Source organism: Lytechinus variegatus, chromosome 1 (genome assembly GCF_018143015.1).
Source record: "Lytechinus variegatus isolate NC3 chromosome 1, Lvar_3.0, whole genome shotgun sequence".
In the NCBI taxonomy this organism is placed as follows: domain Eukaryota; kingdom Metazoa; phylum Echinodermata; class Echinoidea; order Temnopleuroida; family Toxopneustidae; genus Lytechinus; species Lytechinus variegatus.
Window position 1 is genome coordinate 76,067,204 of NC_054740.1, and position 19,553 is coordinate 76,086,756.

Consider the following 19,553-nt stretch of genomic DNA (forward strand, 5'->3'; position numbering starts at 1 on the left):
ATCCTTAAAGCCTGTGTATAGCTTTGGTAAAGGGTCAATAATGTGATTGATAATCGAATATCATCTAATATGACAGTCTTACTGAAGCGTAGAGACCGTTAGATATTTTTCCAACTGCACTTCTCTGAGAAAATTTCAAATATTCAAATCTTGGATATATAGCGCCCTCTCTCGGCGATGCTTGTTTTAAATTTTAAAAATGGGCATTCAAGCACTTATCTTATAAATTTAGTGATTAGATATCCAAAAGTTACAGACAAAGAACATATCTTGAAAGTTTCAGCCCATTCCATGATTTGGAATAGGATTTAATTGAAAGACAAAAACACACAGATATTTTAATTTGATCGGGTGACCCGATCAAGTTAAATTTCCATGTAAAATCGCAAAATTTATCCTGTAAAACACATTTTCATTTCATATCCTCCACATCATAACTGTTATAGGGTACATCCATTCATATTAGCTAGCAATGAATTGGAATAGTGATAGGTGCATTTTGGTGGATTTACCAAAACTATACACAAGCTTTAAGGTTCAATATTTTTTTACAGAGCCAAGGGCAAAAGAAGAGAGATATTTTAGAGAATCAATTTTTAAAATCTGCATTCACAGCATTCATTTATTTTGTCAAAAGGTGCAGTAGTCTTGGTGAATACAACTCATTCAGTGTAGGTCCATGCTATATGCAAATTATAGACCTACAGGTTATAAGTACTTCATTTTGTTCCACTCTGCCCACAAGGTGGCAGTATTTACTTTAATTGAAATACAATCTGTTTTCTGCTGAGTTCAATGCATGTAGGTGAAAGAGCCTCCTTGATTTCCCAGGTTTGGATATGCCGAACCAACAAGAATAAATTTACGATTGCGTGCATACAGTCTGCCATTTAAAAAAGGTTGGATTTTCATGATTCAATTTTTCTCATGAAGTGGGGAAGGGGGATGATTTTTTTATGTACTGAATGATGGTTTTTGCTTGTAAAATTATGATTCAATTTATGATAATAATTTTAGACATAGTTTAGACATATTAAATATCATTTTAAATTGCTGGAGTACTCCGTGTTTTTCTGTTTACTCAGAATTATTTAGAATCAAATATCTAGCAGCTGTTTTACAATATATTTGAACGATGAAAAATAAAATACATAGGCCTACACACATATATATATATATACATATATATGTATCATGAGTCATAACATTTGGTGTACTTTAATATAAAATCAGTAGCTTTATCAAATTTTGGTATTTGTTTATGTATATACCAAACCTTTACTAAAATATTTTGCCACAACACACGAGGCAAATTTTGTTTCCAATGTATGGTCATTGGCTTCATACAAAAGCATATGTATGATTTTCTAGAATCAGAAATAATTCAAAATTTTCTTTACCATCAACTGTTGATTAGTTCAGGCTTTATTCAGCAAATGGTCAAATAATACACTAAAGGATGCTCTGTGTACTGAGGAATAAAATTTCCAACAAAAGCAACACTCATTTTATACAAACATAAATATAGTCTCCCAACTTTTTCTCTTAGCTGTAAAGATCCATGTTACAGATCATCAGGTACTTAATTCACAATTTTGAGTGAATTTCAGAGTAATTCTGATCTTCACTACTGGCCCTAGGATCATTTAGATCGGCTGTGGTGAGTATCACAGACCAGAAATCCATTTTTAAGTCTCAAAGTATCTAAATTAAAATCTTTCAGCTTTCAAGTCAAAATTCAATCTAAATCCAATATTCAGCTGGTCTTTAGAATGCTACAGGCCTACATGATGATTGAATTCACAAATGGTGTTAAAAAAGGGGGAAAAAAGAAAGGAAAAGGAACAGGCCATTTTTTTAATTATCATTATTATCATCTTTCTATTATTATTTATTATTATTATCATTTTTTTTGGGGGGGGGGCTACTTTTCATAACTTACTGCCTAAAACTGAGTAAATATGCAACATTGTACAAGCTTTTAAACTGCAATGAATGAGGATGGCCCCACCCCGTGTAATTTTTTTATCCCCCAAAAAACATCATTGGACTTCTCTGTGTTCAATATATACACCTCAATGAGAAACAAAGCACATGTATCTTATTTTTATCTTTATTCTGCTCTAGAGAAGTTACATAAGCATATTTACTGTCATACACACAATAATTAGCTTAGACATAAAATTAACAAATGAAAAAGAGGTGGAATAAGTAAGAAAAGCTGATTCATTGTCCCGGGTCATTCGCTACTATTGACTCTGCCATTACCATAATTGGCATAGAGTGATTGCTATCACGCAACCCACGTTCACATCATTTACCCCTGACAACCGGATGGATGGTATCCTCAAGTAAGCTTGCTCAAATGAAAAAGATGGCATAGGTTAAACTTGACCCAAGGCAAAATTCAGGATCCTTTTGCTTGCATGCATCTTCTAAATAGTTTCCTTTTTATGTTTATGTATATAATTCTTGTCAACAGATGAAATAAAAGTAATTATTCATCACACCTATTAAAGGCTGTAATCAATTGGTTTTTGTCTCACCTGCGAAGCAAAGTGAGACTATAGGCGCCGCTTTTCCGACGGCGGCGGCGACGGCGGCGGCGTCAACATCAAATCTTAACCTGAGGTTAAGTTTTTGAAATGACATCATAACTTAGAAAGTATATGGACCTAGTTAATAAAACTTGGCCATAAGGTTAATCAAGTATTACTGAACATCCTATTAGAGTTTCATGTCACATGACCAAGGTCAAAGGTCATTTAGGGTCAATGAACTTAGACCATGTTGGAGGAATCAACATCGAAATCTGAACCTGAGGTTAAGTTTTTGAAATGTCATCATAACTTAGAAAATATATGGACCTAGTTCATGAAACTTGGACATAAGGTTATTCAAGTATCACTGAACATCCTGCATGAGTTTCACGTCACATGACCAAGGTCAAAGGTCATTTAGGGTCAATGAACTTTGGCCGAATTGGGGATATCTGTTGAATTCCCATCATAACTTTGAAAGTTTATGGATCTGATTCATGAAACTTGGACATAATAGTAATCAAGCATCGCTGAAAATTTTGTGCAAGTTTCAGGTCTCATGATTAAGGTCAAAGGTCATTTAGGGTCAATGAACTTTGGCCGAATCGGGGGTATCTGTTGAATTACCATCATAACTTTGAAAGTTTATTGGTCTAGTTCATTAAACTTGGACATTAGAGTAATCAAGTATCACTGAACATCCTGTGCGCGTTTCAGGTCACATGATCAAGGTCAAAGGTCATGTAAGGTCAATGAACTTGACCATGGCCATGTTGGGGTTTTTTGTTGAATAACCATCATATCTCTGTAAGTTTATTGGTCTAGTTCATTAAAAAGGGAAATAAGAGTAACCATGTATCACTGAACATCTTGTGCGAGTTAGAGTAGTATTCAAAGTGAGCACTGCTGCTATATTGAACTGCGTGATGCAGGTGAGACGGCCAGAGGCATTCCACTTGTTAGATAAATTTGTCTCTGAGTTTAAAGAGGGATGATAATGATGGCAATGATAATTAAAATGTAAGAGGCAGAAATGTCAAATGAATATTACACCCCTCTCCAATTTGGATCTTAAAATAATTCTTAGGGTGCCACTGTCATAAATTTTGAAACTTTACCTTAGAAAAGGGGAAGTGGAAGAGATTGGAATAAGAACAGAACAGAGGAGTTAATGAAGAAAGTTTCCAAATATTCAAACAGAAATCTTATCAAAACTGATTGTAAGTTCATTAAAGGGTTAATTATTCGGTGAAAGAATTAGTACGGACTTAAGGGTATCTAAAATTGTCTAGCAGATATCTCATTAAAAAACCCTTGCAACTCATTAAACAGGGAAATATTAATGAAAGATAAAGGACTTAGCATTTCAAACTATCTTTTGCAACCATAACGTATGTCCTCCTGCTTTTTACATATTGCTCCACTTTCATTGTAAATGTGCTTTTGATACATGTACTGTATCATGACATAATAATTATGAATTCAAACAAATTTCAAAATAAATTCATGAAGAAGTCATTTGAAACGTAAGGAGTAAATTAAACAGAGTGAAAATGAATTATGGAGTATAGATAATGAGATCAAAACCAATAAACAATGAAATCACACATTCTTGATAAGCTTCACTTCAACATATCTTGAAGAAAAATCAAGATGAAACTGCTTTATCCATGAAAAATGATCAAATCACATGTAGATCAAGCAAACTGTAATGTGGATAGTGTGTAGACTGGAATTATGTTAAATAGCATTACGAACCACTGCCAATCTACACAGTAAAAACGCTGTACAAAATATCGCTGTATAAGAGGTGCTGTATAATTTTTTGAACAGCACATGTTTAAGCTTTGATAAATATCGGTATAAAACACGGCGAATTGACCTGTTTAAGGTCCGTAGACAGAAGGCTTGAACAGGGGGTTGTACAAGATACCGGCACATGTAAAGCGCATGCGTACGCGTGCGCAGTGCTATGCTAGTGGTCGGAAGATGGCGTTGAGTATGTTCGACTCGGAGACTGCTGCAGTGCACTGGAAAAATCGTGTTTAATCTCCGTTTTAGAAAATGAAAGATTTGGGGGTGACAAACCTGCTTCAGGAGTGGGACTTCCCACATTTAGTTCCAATCTTTAGAGGTAAATTCAGTGCTTGATTTCGAGTGAATGTTCATGAATAATCTCAAAAGTCAATGCATTGTTACCGTTGTTGCAGTGGTTTTATTGTGTGTGCATGTACGTGTGTAACTCTATATGATGGTCGCCAAGTCAGAAATATAGGCCTATGATTTTATTGGAAAAACCTCGGCTCGGCCGGCAGTCATTTTGAGAAAATGGTGCCCCAGTCTGCGCACCCATTCACTTTTGCACGTGATTTGGAGATTTTGATGAGAAAGGCTGCATTTTGAGGCTGTCATAAGAAATACCCAAATTTCATTATTTTTCCACCTTGGCTTTGTGAGTCGGATTTTGCAATAAATATCTGTCTATGCATTAGATGTGTAAAGTTTGCATTACGTATCTTATAGATTCTACTAGAATTGCGCAGATACGCATGTGCGCAGACTATGGTACCTTGAGCGAAGTTCGTGCAGGATCCACTCCACTTAATTACCACTAGGGCCTACACCATGCTCCACTTACACGAACTTCGAGACCATGAACTCGATCTGGGGACCGTTTCATCAACATTTTTGTCTGACAAGTTGTCAGATCTGACATCTTTCCATGATTCGGATTGGCTGAGAGGCACTGTTTCTATAGTAACTGTCGGATAAAATGGGACTTGTCAGATAAAACGTCCGACAAGTCCTTTCATGAAACGCTCCCCTGATATTCTGAGTGACAAAAGGTGGGATTTTATGGGGGTGAAATATGAAATTCATGCAACATCACGATCTTTACACAAAGTTTCACTTCTTTCCATGCTTCTATTAGTATTAGTCTCAAAATTGGTGATTTGAATTATAGCCTACATGAACTGTGATGAAGATCCTCACACATAAATAATTCACTGCCGATGATCGCATGCGGATGCGATATGCGCGAGGTACCGGGTCCGGTACAAGCTCGGACCGGGCCGTCCTCAAGCACATAGCCTACGTGTAATGTAGGCCTGGCTAGATCTATTTCTAGTCAACTTTATTCAGTTTTGTACGTCTACATATGTGTATGTTAAACCCCATTAAAATCTAGGTCTATACTATAGGTCCAAACCTAGATCTAAATCCTGGCCTAGCTTGGCCAATAGTCCCTTATTATTGGCCAGCCTAGCGAGGACAGGCCTACATGCAAATAGCAACAGATCTAAATGTTACATTGTAATTGCAGATGTATGTACAGTTTGTGAATGATCAGAAACTAATTTTGAATCTGAGATACAGGAATTACATTTAGGTTGACTTCATGTAAATTCCCCACTGCACAGGGGAATTTTTTATTGAGAATTTCTACAATTTATCCACTTATTCCATCAGTTCTCTATAGAATAGTCAGATAACTTGTGTAATAATTAATGTTACTATTCTTGATCTTTGATTCATGTTTATCACAGTTAAATGTTGCAGAAGATGAGCACGAAGAAGACACCTACTGGATGCAATATTACTCATCACCTGACAACATTGTTGTTAATGTGACGAACCTCGGTACCGAGATATGAGTTGACTAGAGGAAACCCGCGACCAAGCACAGCAGAAATTCTTGACAAATATCTACAGCTTTTGGGAATGGTAAAATAACTTGATTACTTAGTGCAGTGGATTCGCATTATGAAAAAAAAATTAATTTAATTGTTCGAAGTTGAACGAAGCATTTTTGGTTATGAATTTCCAAAATTATTCTCTTTCTTGCTTGAGAATATAGTGCAAGATCATAGGATCACTTACTCTGCCTCAGTGTTAAAAATTCAGTTGCATCTTAGTTGTCATAATTCTATGATTAGTGGAAAAGTTGTTCTGAAATCCGATTGGAAAGATTAAGTTATGTCTTCTTCCCATGAATGTCAATCTCTGGCGGGGGGGGGGGGGGGGGGGATATTAATTTCCCCACCTAACTCCCCCCCCCTCATTTTGCAAATACTAAGTATTTTCCTCCAGTGGTTAATTATACTCCAATAGTGATCAATATTTAAAAAAATGTGATAAATGGTTAGAAATAGAAAGGTCAATGTCAAAGCTCACTAGACTTTACTTGATTTGTGCAGTGGGCTTATTTCGAAAGGGTGGGTGCTGTCGCGTTAGGGTGCGTCAACGCGAACGCGAAGATTCGTCCAAAGCCCCCCCGGTTTGGCCGAAAGGGTGCGTTGGGAGCGCCACGTCGCGTCGCGTTCACTGGAACGCGCCCTTTCGTCCAAAGCCCCCCCGGTTTGGACGAAAGGGTGTGTTTAATAATAATGAATAAATAAATACAAATATTTATAAGAAAGCTGAACAAACAAAAAAGACGAGTGATATGTGAAATTTGCATAGGAACATAAATCATCATATGGCACAAACATTCTTAAGGTAAAAAAAACAATGACGGCATGCTGCATGAGGATTTTTCGGTGGAAATGTTTTATGGTGTAATATTGATACATGTAAAAATTATGACTGATTTCCAAGTTCTTTCAAATAAAAAAAAGTAACTTACCTTCAATTTTATACTTTGCAGGTGTGTATTTATTACAAAGGAAAACATTCGTATACCTGGAGATATTTGATGTCCCCCAAATTATAAAACTTACGGCAGATGTGTCCTGGAAGGGCAAGGCCAAAATTGATGTCGGGTCAGCATTCACAACGTTTAACTCTTCAGACCCTAGCTACCTTACTATATTTCACACTTGAGACCCTGCCTCTATATATTTTGTGAGATGTATCTGTTGTGTATGTGTGCGTGTTGTGTGTATAATAATATAATAATATGTGCGTGTTGTTTGTATAATAATAATAATAATACTTATAATAATAAAAATAATAACAATAATAATAATAATACTTATAATACTGATAATAATAATAATTTTCACCCCAAGGAGTGAATTAATTCACTCCAATTTGGAGTGAAAAATTGGCGCCAAGTGGCTTATTGCAAGGGTGGGTATCTGATTTTATTATTATTATTATCATTATTATTATTATTATTATCATTATTATTCTTAGTTGAACTTTTCTTTCTTTTCCTCAAATTGTCAATGCTTTAAATGATTGAAAATCCACTATTTTACGTGCAAATTGGCAATGTTTGACAAAATACCTTATATTCAGCTTTCTTATAAATATTTGTATTTATTTATTCATTATTATTAAACACACCCTTTCGTCCAAACCGGGGGGGCTTTGGACGAAAGGGCGCGTTCCAGTGAACGCGACGCGACGTGGCGCTCCCAACGCACCCTTTCGGCCAAACCGGGGGGGCTTTGGACGAATCTTCGCGTTCGCGTTGACGCACCCTAACGCGACAGCACCCACCCTTTCGACATAAGCCTGTGCAGTGTGTGCATGTGACCTAGGGTTTTTGTTACAAACATTGATAAGTTTTATTTTTTTATTTAATGAGCAATATTTAGCATGACTTTAATTACAATGTACCGGTAATGTATGAAAACATGGTATTGCTGGTAATTGTATTATGTGTTATACAGCTTATATATAAATACTTATTTCATTTTCAGATTGATCAAGACTTTGATTTAACAATTGATGCAGCTCCTGGTGCCCTTTTCACAATGTGGCCAAAGTTGTCCAGGCAGACTTTGGAATTTGCGGAGAAGATTAATCCAGGGTATAGAAAGATCCTAGGGGCTGGAGTGGACCAGAAAATGACGCAGAGTAAGTTTTAGTCTTATAGTTATACTCAATTCAAACTTACAGTAGCAGTGCAAAGACTTTTACAAAGCTGCATCAATTAGCATTTAAACTGCAAAAGAGGATATTTCCTCTCCAGGTGTGTAAGAATAACAATGCTTACAATTTAAAGTGAAATCAGTGTTCTGTATGTACACCGAATCCTGTCCAACATAATTAGTATAGTTAATGGACCTCATCGAAACAAGCAAGTGATGTTCTACAGTAACATACACCAATTCAGAGTAATGATTTCTGAAGAGGAAGTAACACAGACCCTTTTTTTTACTATCGTGTTGCACAAGCCATTAAAGAGAGATAATTGAACCTCAACATAATACCAGCTGAACACTGCGCACAGCATTATCAGCATTATTCACCATTATTGCATTATTGTGTAGGGGGGCACTCAGTATATAATGCATATTAATAATGTGTGTAATAAAGTTTCGAGGTCTATAGGAATCATTTCAAAACTAAAATTCATATTGCCTAAAAACATACTTATTACTTTGTATTATAGCCTAATCTGCCTCACTTAACATATTGCAACTCAGTTTGGGGTCATACTTTTAAAAGTCATCTAACTAAAATATCAATACTCCAGAAAAAATCAATAAGACTTATTTCATCATCTCCATATAATTGTCCAAGTATGACATTGTTCATCAAAATGAATATTTTACCTTTATCTGATCTCATTTCTATGGATTCCCTTATTTTCATGTATAAATACAAATTTGGATTTTTGCCAAAGATATTTGATAATATGTTTACTCTTAACTCAACAGTATATGATTATAACACTCGTCAATGTAAATTATTTTATCAACCCAAGGTTTCCTCTTCCATGGTCTTAAATTCATTCCGTGTGCAATATATCAAATTGTGGAATAGCCTTGACCACACTACTCAACAAAGTTCAACACAGTTCAACACTTTCCAAATTCAAACTCTCTTTAAAACAAATGTACTTTACTAAAATGAATTCACGCTGAGTTACAATGTGTTATCTATATGATGTTAAATTCTCTTTCTCTTTTCTTTAATTGTGAATGGTACTTATCTTGACTCTTTCCTTTCTACCTCTTCCACCTTCACTGTCTCCCCTCTCTTTCTGTTTCTCTCTCTCTCTAATTTATGTGTATGCATATGTATGTGTGTTTTATTGTTACATATGTATTTTTAATGTATAATTTGTATGATGTTATGATGTATAATCTGTATTATGTTTACGTAATTTTTTTATGTTGGGACCCTGCTTACAAGCAATGTGCTTCTTAAGGGTATCCCTCCATTTTTAAACAATATGTATCTGTATTTTATGTCATATTTTTATGTACACTTATTTTTAAAGATGGTAAATAAATTGAAATTGAATAAATTGAAATTGGGTATGTGCAGCGGAGGGACCCCCATTTTTACACTCAAATTTCCGTTCCAAGGCATAGCATTTACAGCCTTTTAAGAAAAAGAACAAAGAAAGCCACTCCAAGGCATATTATTTTCTTCTCTTGAAAAAGGAATCCGCTCCAAAGCTTCGCATATTTTCTGTTATGCCGTTCCGATCGATCTGCTACAATGAGTCGTAATTTTGAAAAAGCAGCCGCTGCAATGAACGCTGTCTGACCATTGCCTCTGTGCTAGCGCACCCGCCGCCCATGCTGCCCGGTCTAGCTGCATGCACGTATGCCCGTTCCATAGGGATGCATGAAGGCACTCTCACATGCAGGCGACTCGTTCCAAGGACCCCCGATTTCACAAACATTTGTAGTTCTGAAGCCCGTTCTGAGGACCCTCCTTTTTACAATTAGCCCACTCCAAGGCCCCCGTTTTTTGTCTCGCCTGCGGCACACCCCCACCAATTTTTGGGTCGAGTGCCCCCCCCCCCCCGTACCCATTGTGTAGCAGTAATGCATTGCAGGAATTTCAAATGGGAACACTGACAAAACTTGAATAACTATCTAAGGCTCATTAATTTAATCAAACTTGGAGAGAAGCATGGTTTATATGCAAATTTATTTCAACCAAACAAACTGAGGGTCACCTCATGGGTCAGGCAGATGATGATGCATGGTCAAAGTTAAGCCTATTATAAGTTGTATTAGTATTACAACTAACGTGATCCATGTACAGTTATGCCCATTTTTTTTTTTTCCAATTGGATTGGTAGATGTCCCCGGGGAGTGTGGGGGGGGGGGTTGAAGGTCACCTCCAGGTCAAATGTTACAGCAGGGGTTGAAGAACTTTTGGAGCTCATTGTTAGGATTTTGGTTTGTTTGTTTGTTTAAATTTCTATCATCACTCATAAATTGTTACCAATCTAAGAGAGATGATGTTCTTCAGAGATTTGAAGGTCACCTCCAGTTCCAAGGTCACAGGCAGGGGTCAACAAGCCTTTTGAATATAAAATGATTTTGTTGTATATTAATGGGTGATACACATTTTGGCTGAAATCACCATGGTGAATCCCTTTATTACCTTCAATCCTTATAATATCTCAATTATATACTTGTACCCATTCCACTTGTAATGAATCTCACTTGCAGGCAAACACATTTAGTTTGAAAATGCTGATATCTCCTCACCTTCATCTTTCTTTCCTATTTTCTTTGCTCCCATTCTTATTTTGTTTTCCTTCCTTCACCGGTCACTTCTTTGCTCAAACCGTATTTACATTTATACAGGTCAACAATGAAGAAAAATTTGGCTTTCAGTAATCCTGGGATTTTGATCTGCAGAACGAAAGGGGAATGAGGCAAATTAAATGTGCCTTACTTCAAAGTCTTGAATCTTTCATCAATCTCCAATTAGTAGTATTGATTATCATCTTACTTTTTCAAAGTTTTATTTATTTATATATTTATTTATTTTTTGGCCAAATTAGGTTAAAGCTTGATTTTCCTGAAACCATATTAGAACGTTACTGTTGGCAATCTTTGAGAGCACTTAGGTTTGACTGTAGCGCATGCTCACTTGACCAAGGCAAGTGAAAATATTAAAGTGCTTAAGTTGCTTACCCAAAAAGGTAAAAAAAAAAATTAATGTGGGCAAGTAAAATTTTGACACCCAACTTTTAAATCTGTTCAGGGCAGCTATCTGACTGTATTTGTTCTATCTTAATCCTGATACTAAATTAAGTATCTCAATTCTGTAGCGCAAATCATAACAACGGAATAAGTTCACACAATGACTTAGTCAATACCTATTCTACATGTATGTCATGGTTGTTGGATGTCTATGCAAAACTGCACATCTTGCGAAGACTTGAAATCTCCTTAAATGCAGTTCTCTAAACTCAGAAAAATACCTCCTATGGTTTTACCTCAATAATGTAATGAGATCAACGCTGATTCATGTTATTTATTTTGTGGGGGGGAGCAATAGAAGTCCTTCTTAAAGGGATGGTCCGGGCTGAAAATATTTATAGAGTAGAATTCACTGAGCAAACTGCCAAAAATTTCATCAAATTGGATAACAAAGTTATTGAATTTTAAAGTTTAGCAATATTTTGTGAAAATAGTCGTCATGAATATTCATTAAGTGGGCTAATGACGTCACATCTCCACTTGTTCTTTTGTATTTTATTGTATGAAAATAGGTTTATTCAATTTTTTTCCTCCAAGAACTAGAAAAATTGGATTGACATTTCATCAAGTGCATTAGATATTGATTGCTGCAACTTATTTCATTATAAAGGAGACATACATTGTATTATTCACACAAGTATGAAATAATGAAAAAATATGGTTTTATGTAATAACATAAGAAAACAGAAAGTGGAGATGTGACATCATCAGCCCACCTAATGAATATTCATGACGACTGTTTTCACAAAATATTGCTAAACTTCAATAACTTATTATTGTTTTTATCCGATTTTGATGAAATTTTCGGCATTTTGTTCAGTGAATTCTACTCTATGTATTTAAGACATGAATATTTTCAGCTTTTGACCATCCCTTTGAAGATATTGGCTAACAATACCACAATTAAAAAATCTGAGCCGCATGATTTCCCATGCTGAAAATCGTAAGTTGACCAGATTCACTTGCCCATTTCATTATACATGATGGCCCAAAAAGAATAGAACAATTTAGATCTTTAATTTCAGTGATATAGCCAAAGTGTCATTGTATTGGATATTTCTTTTTTTTGGTAGAATGATGTAATTGTCATGTTTTGTGAACCCTTGTCATTTATGATTTTTCGAAATATCATGTATTTCCCACTCCTGTATTACCAACCCTGCTCTTAGTATGTAAGGTATAATACAGATTATCCAACTAGATGTCTGTGTGATTGGTCTTCTACCCCCTTCGATTCTTTGTTTTGCACTTTATTTAGGAAGGAGCATGAAGAAAAAGAAGATGAACAGGAATTGACAATGGCGCGTTCCATACCTGGGAGTGATTGCACAGTGGCACCCTTGGACCTAATTTCACCCTGACATCAAGTTGGTTTTAAGGAGAACCATGAGAGAAATTAATAAATCAAAGTTTGCCGAATATCAAAGAATAACAGAGTTATGAGGCTTCAAAGTTTTAAATTTGTGACATGACATGCGAGCAGCTCCCAATATGTCAATCATGTAATATAAATTCCATAAATTACCATTTTTTAATGGTTTTCATGATAATTAAATGGGTTTTTATCAGAAGCTTGTATGAAATAATGTTTCTGATAACATTGAATCCACAGGTAAAATCATTTTCCAATTTCCCTAGAAAAGGCACTTGTATAGAATTGATATCACATAAAATATGGGGAGCTGCTCGCATGTGAAGTCACAAATTTAAAACTTCATAACTCTTATCTTGGTGGATTTTCACCAACTAACATGCAATGTCAGGATGAACCTTGCCTTTAAACCTTATATTGGCAGCCTTTCATTGACATTTACATACAGTATTTTAGGTTTTGTGAGCAAGTATATGAAAAAGGTGCTAATTAACACCTACTTCCCCTTCTTAACCCTAAACAGGCCGGGGGGTGGGTTAAAACAATCTTCCCCCAACATTATCTGCGATCATTCCTCCGCGGGAGATTTGTTGACCCTGCCACTCTCAGAGTTTATACTAAGTCTCGCGCATCTTGTGAGACCAAATTTACGATGCCCAGGTACGTTGTCCCGAAATTATGCAACATTTCGTAAGTTCATGTCTGACCAAAAATTGTTCCAAAACGTGATTTCGTCCACAAAGTCAATGCAAATTGAGTTTTCTCATCTTATTCATAAAGCTATGATTTTTACTTTAAACAGCAGAAGTCAACTGATTTTAGCATAATTATATGCTTCAAACAGGCTGTGCTATAATATAAATCTGGTGAAAAAGGTTGAAAAACAAAGAAATTCTTAAAACAATAAAATACATAAGAAATTGATTTCCAAACTGAAGTTTTTTTCAATTGCGATTGTTAAGAATGCTACAAAGAATATTTTTACCAAAAATTAGCATTCTGGGAGCTTTATGGTATGAAGTGAATTAGAGCAAAAAAATATGATTTACCCATAAATTAATTCATATAAAATAATATCATTATTTGGAAAATTTTACCATACAGCCTTGTAGATTACATCGCACACTACCAGCGTGCAAATTGCTCGCGTGATCGGCAGGGGGGGGGCACTTCCATTCACGAGTGGATACCATGCGCGACCATGGGGTCTCGAAAAGCACCCTAAACACGTAATTTCCATATTCGGAACATGCACCCCTTAACAAGTATTGGCGTGTGAAACCCTACCCTTAACAACTATTGGAAACAAAACGATACTCTTGGCAAATATTCCCTGAAATGAACCCCTAAACAAGTACAGGAATGTTTTATTGTTACGGGTCCTTCGGTTGTCTGCTTTACCTTAGTTGGTTTGGTACGACCCCATCTTCTACTCTACGTGCAAATCAGACTCTAAACACGAAGTGTTAGGGCAAAAAGGACATCCTTTATGAAACATTTTTATTTTGTTTTATCGTCCCCGCAAATTTGACCCTAAACACGTGATTTTCCCTAGCGAAATAGATACCCTTTTTTCATTATATTTGTGTTTTTTACACCATTATCACGTTACGTACGCAACGTGCCATGTCGTTAAAAAGACATCCTTTTTACCTGTTTTTTAGGTCGCGCATGGTATCCACTCGTCAATGTAAGTGGCTCCCGGGGCACCCCCCCCCCCACAGAGCAGCCAAAAAAGCCTGGTCTAGTTGGGGTTAAGAGGAGTGCTCGTTTGTTATTCTATTGATCACATGTAAATATTTTTAGGTCAAATGGCATTTTTTATGACGGTTGGCTAATTTAAAGAGTTGTTTGAATAATTTCACCTTTTGGTGCAGAAGAACAGTTCTTGTTATCTTTGTTGTAAGAACTTTAAGTCCAGTACACATCATCTTTCCAGATTTCATGCAAATACAAGAAAGAATCTTCTAAGGCATGTCTGAAACATTTAGATGACAATCTTTATTCCAACTTGTGCGAGGATAAATTTGACTCATTTCGATACTTTCTCAATGCTAATTATAATGTTCCATCGTTGAATTTATTTAAAGGTCAAGTCCACCTCAGAAAAATGTTGATTTGAATCAATAAAGAAAAATCAGACAAGCACAATGCTGAAAATTTCATCAAAATCAGATGTAAAATAGGAAAATTATGACACTTCAAAGTTTCGCTTATTTTCAACAAAATAGTTATATGAACGAGCCAGTAAAATCCAAATGAGAGAGTCGATGATGTCACTCACTATTTCTTTTGTTTTTATTGTTTGAATTATACAATATGTCAATTTTTACGAATTTGGCAATTAGGACCTCCTTGCCTGAAGCACAAAATGTTAAAATAATGGAATTCCACGTGTTCAGGGAGGAATGAAACTTCATTTCACATGACAATGATGAGAAAATGAAATATTTCATATAATAAAATACAAAAGAAATAGTGAGTGATGTCATCAACTCTCATTTGGATGCAACTAGCTCGTTCATATAACTATTTTGTTGAAACTTTAAAATGCCATAACTTTCTTATTTTACATCAGATTTTGTTGAAATTTTCAGTGTTATGCTTTTTGAATTTTTCTCTTTTTATTCAAATCAAGTTTTTGTTGGGGTGGACTTGTCCTTTAAATATTCAGCAACTGAACATTTGCTCAATGCATTAAAACCGAAGGATCTTTTGTACCATAATTTGGATACCACCCTCTAATTTTTCATCCATTGCACACTTATTTCACTTTGGCCTGCAGTAATGCTGAGCTTGGGTCTGTAATAGGACATATATTTCATATTTGCTTTGCTCACATAGTATTCAGTGGCTACACCCTAAATAGACTGGGCTATTTCGACGCCTAAGAAGACGGGGAGGGGGGGGGCTAATTCAGCCCCCCCCCCTACGATCTCCGCCGTGGATGGCGCGATCGAGACGAAAATTGGCACACGTGTTACCCATGGCATTATCACAAAACTATAACATCAAATTCTGCAAAAAATTGCATGTCTCATTAATTATGCTAATTTATGCGTAAAATCATAGATTGCTCTAATTAATAAAATAATGCCCCTGAATTGCTAATTTTTGTTTCACATACTCTAGATAGGCATCTGATCAAATTTATTTTAAAAAAATTTCAACATCACATTTATTTTCTTATGTGTTCTATTGTTTTCTAAATTTCTTTTGTTTTTCTTTGTTTATCTACTTTTTTTCAATGGAAATTGTCGGAGACTTTTGACCATAAAAAAGATAAAATAGGTTTTAAGCAGTAAAAGGAAAAATATTGATACATTTATGAATTTTGGCTAAAAACACTATTTGCATTGGATTTGTACACAAATTCACGTTTTTGATTAATTTTGGGTCTGCATGCACTTACGAAATGTTGCGTAATTTCGGAACGGCGTACCCGGGGGTCACAATTTGGTCTCAAGAGTTGCGCCAGACTTGAAAGTAAAAAGTTAGTGAGCGACATGGTAAAAAAATTTTGAGGGGAGCTGAATCGGTCCCCCCCCTCGACATTTTTTTCGTAATAAAGCTGCCGTGTAAAGTTTTTTGACCGCGTCGCTCACCGACTCTTTACATTCAAGTCTCGCGCAACTTTTGGGACCAAATTTCCGACCCCGGATACGCGGTTGCGAAATAACGCATTTCGTAAGAGCTTGCAGACCCAAATTTAAAAAAATGTGAATTTGTGTACAAATCCAATGCAAATAGAGTTTTTAGGCAAATGTATCATTATTTTTCCTTTTACTGATTGAAATTTATTAATTCCATCTTATTTATGGTCCAAATAAGTCCCCGACTGATTGAAATTTATTAATTCCATCTTATTTATGGTCCAAATAAGTCCCCGACAATTTCCATTGAAAAACAATAAAAAATTGAGAAATACATAAGAAATTTAGAAAACAATAAAATACATAAAAAAAATTAAATGTGATTTTGAATTTTTTTTGTACATTTGATCAGATTCATATAAAGTGTCTGTGTACCCCAAATTTGCATTTTAGGGGCATTATTTAGTTAGTTAAAGCAAAATTTTGATTCTACGCATAAATTAGCATAATTAATTAGCAATGAGCTTGTTCGCAGAAAATGATCTTGTAGTTTTGTAGATTATGCGACGGGTAACACTCGTACCAAGTTTTGTTGCGATCGAGATCATAAGAGGGGCTGTATCAGACTATCAGCCCCCCCCAGTCTTAGGCATCGAAATAGGTTGAAATAGATGTAATATTTATGAGTCTTGTTATTTGCAATGTTTCATGAAATTGTAATGACATTTTTGTCTAAAGTTATGCCAATATTCAATGTAATTTTCATTAATTTATGTATCAAATAGCTATTTGAAATATGAAAAAATGTGAATTCTTCACTGTTGCAAGTTAGTTATCAGAGTACTTCTTAGATATAATGCCTGGATTGAGATTTTCTGCATACTTAAGATCACTACAAGGATCCCCATCTTTTTAGGATAATGTTAATCTTTCGCATTTGTGAAAGCACACAGGTGTCTGATTTTCTTGTAAAAAAAAGCGGGGGGGGAATAAATAAATTACTGTTACTGAAAAAGTAATAAGAAAATTTCTGCTTTTTAAAAATATATATTGATAACAAGAGGGCAGCAAATACGTCAATGATAAGTTATGGACATTTCTTCATATTTTGTACACATTTCAAAATTTTCTACCTTTCCCTGTGCAGGATTGAATCTACTCGTCCGTGTTCCGATATAGTATGTCAGAGTCTTCCACAGTGTTACATAGTGTTTTAAGTGATACCTTGTAAAAAAAAGTTTTGGGAGTATTGCCTCCTATGTATGTAATGTAAAACATGCATACTTTACTGTGCAGGTGTGAAATGCAAGAATAAATATCTTGAATGAAACTGAAAGCTTTCTCCTTTGCCTTCTTCTTTGCCTCCTTCTTTTATACAACCATTTTTGAACAGTTTTTTTTATACAACCATAGTTTATACAGTTGCACAAAATTTAATCAGTATTGCATAAAAATCTTTTTACAACCCGCTGTATAAAACCAAGTTTTAAACATAATTTGTATAAAAAATTTATACAACCTGCTGTTTAAATTTTGAACAACCGAGGGTTGTATAATTTTCAAACAACAGTTGTAAGGTTCATATAGTAAACAGCGGTTGTATAAAATTTTATACAGGTTGTATAATTTTGTTTTTTCTGTGTACATCTAACTAGCAACATAGCAGTAGCTTTTCCAGAATACCACCTTATTTTTTTATCCCTATCACATGGATATGTCATAGACTGTTGGTATTGAGTATGGTTTAATCAAGCAACGACTTATGAAGGAAAAACCAATAACATCACATTGAATTTATCTCAGGTGGAAATCATCGCTTCAAACAGGAAATTAAAAGGAGAGACAAGAATCTTGGCTTTTGCATTGGTAAGATTTCTGACATTATTTTCAAAGTCTGGTCCCTTTTAAGGTCAAGGAGATTTTAAAAGTAACAAAAGATTTGGTAAGTGATATTGAGTGTAAAATGAACAGATTGTACCAGGCAGAGCAGTGGGGAAGTAGAATATAGATAGAAGGGGGGGGGGGGAGAAGTGAAAGATTGGGGAAAGATAGGGGTAGGGAGCTGGTAGACAGGGGGGGGTACAGATAGATATAGAGGGAGAGGCAGAAGAAGGATGATGAATCATAGAAGGAATTTTGTTTCATTTAATACTGAAAATATATCATTTATCTCAGGTAGGGCCGAAGTGCATAAACCTCAGCAAGGGCCTTCATAACGCCATGCACAAATACCCTCTCTGTTCTGACCCTGAACATGCAATTAAAGGACAAGTCCACCCCAACAAAAAAAGTTGATTTGAATAAAAAGAGAAAAATCCAACAAGCGTAACACTGAAAATTTCATCAAAATCGGATGTAAAATAAGAAAGTTATGACATTTTAAAGTTTCGCTTAATTAAACAAAAGTTTTTGATGAAATTTTCAGCATTATACTAGTTTGATTCTTTTCTCTTTATTCAAGTCAGCATTTTCCTGGGGTGAACTTGACCTTTAAACTCCTCTTTAATGAGCCAATCAAGATTTAAGCACTTCATTGTGTTTTTTTAAATGTTATTTGAGAGTGAAAAGGGCTCCCATTTTAATTATTGTTCCTTAAGGCATTTCTTACTTGCATGGTATACTCATTTTTAATGGATATAAGTGAAATTTCACCATGGCACCTCACACTGAAACACAGAATATTTTCATCTGGGATAACTTTGGATCTGCAGAAAGGTATTACTCTTCAAGGTTCAAGGTCCACTTAACCTCTCATTGCTTTACTCATCAATTACAATGATGTGATTACATGAAATTAATTTTGATATAGTATATGTTATGTGAAGTTTTGTTCATATAATGATCACGCAATAAACAAGTTCCTCAAGTTAGAACTTTGTGAGGAAGACAATAGAATTCACAGTCTTTAACAATGTTTGACATCTTATCTACCATTCAGAACTTGGATGTCAGAAAAAAAGGAAATCTACGGGGTAACAGCTCAAGAAAATCTTAATTACAGGTACACCAGTGTAACTGAACATAAGATAATTTACCAGACAGAGTATTTGGTTACTCTCGTCACGGACAAAAGGCAGATCACCGTACTGCAAACAGATTGCGATAACATAAGTGAAAATTGCTGATATCAATAATC

General features: G+C 35.3%; 2 long non-coding RNA genes across 2 annotated transcripts; both read left to right on the forward strand.

The window, feature by feature from the left end:
• Window positions 1-4,316: 4,316 nt before the first annotated feature.
• LOC121423343 lies at window positions 4,317-11,070 on the forward strand. Its single transcript, XR_005971274.1, has 4 exons — window positions 4,317-4,674; window positions 6,089-6,266; window positions 8,192-8,348; window positions 11,051-11,070. It is a non-coding gene; the product is annotated as an uncharacterized LOC121423343 (long non-coding RNA).
• Window positions 11,071-11,089: 19 nt separating this feature from the next.
• Window positions 11,090-13,290, forward strand: LOC121423348. Its single transcript, XR_005971276.1, has 2 exons — window positions 11,090-11,176; window positions 12,711-13,290. It is a non-coding gene; the product is annotated as an uncharacterized LOC121423348 (long non-coding RNA).
• The last annotated feature ends 6,263 nt before the right edge of the window (window positions 13,291-19,553 follow it).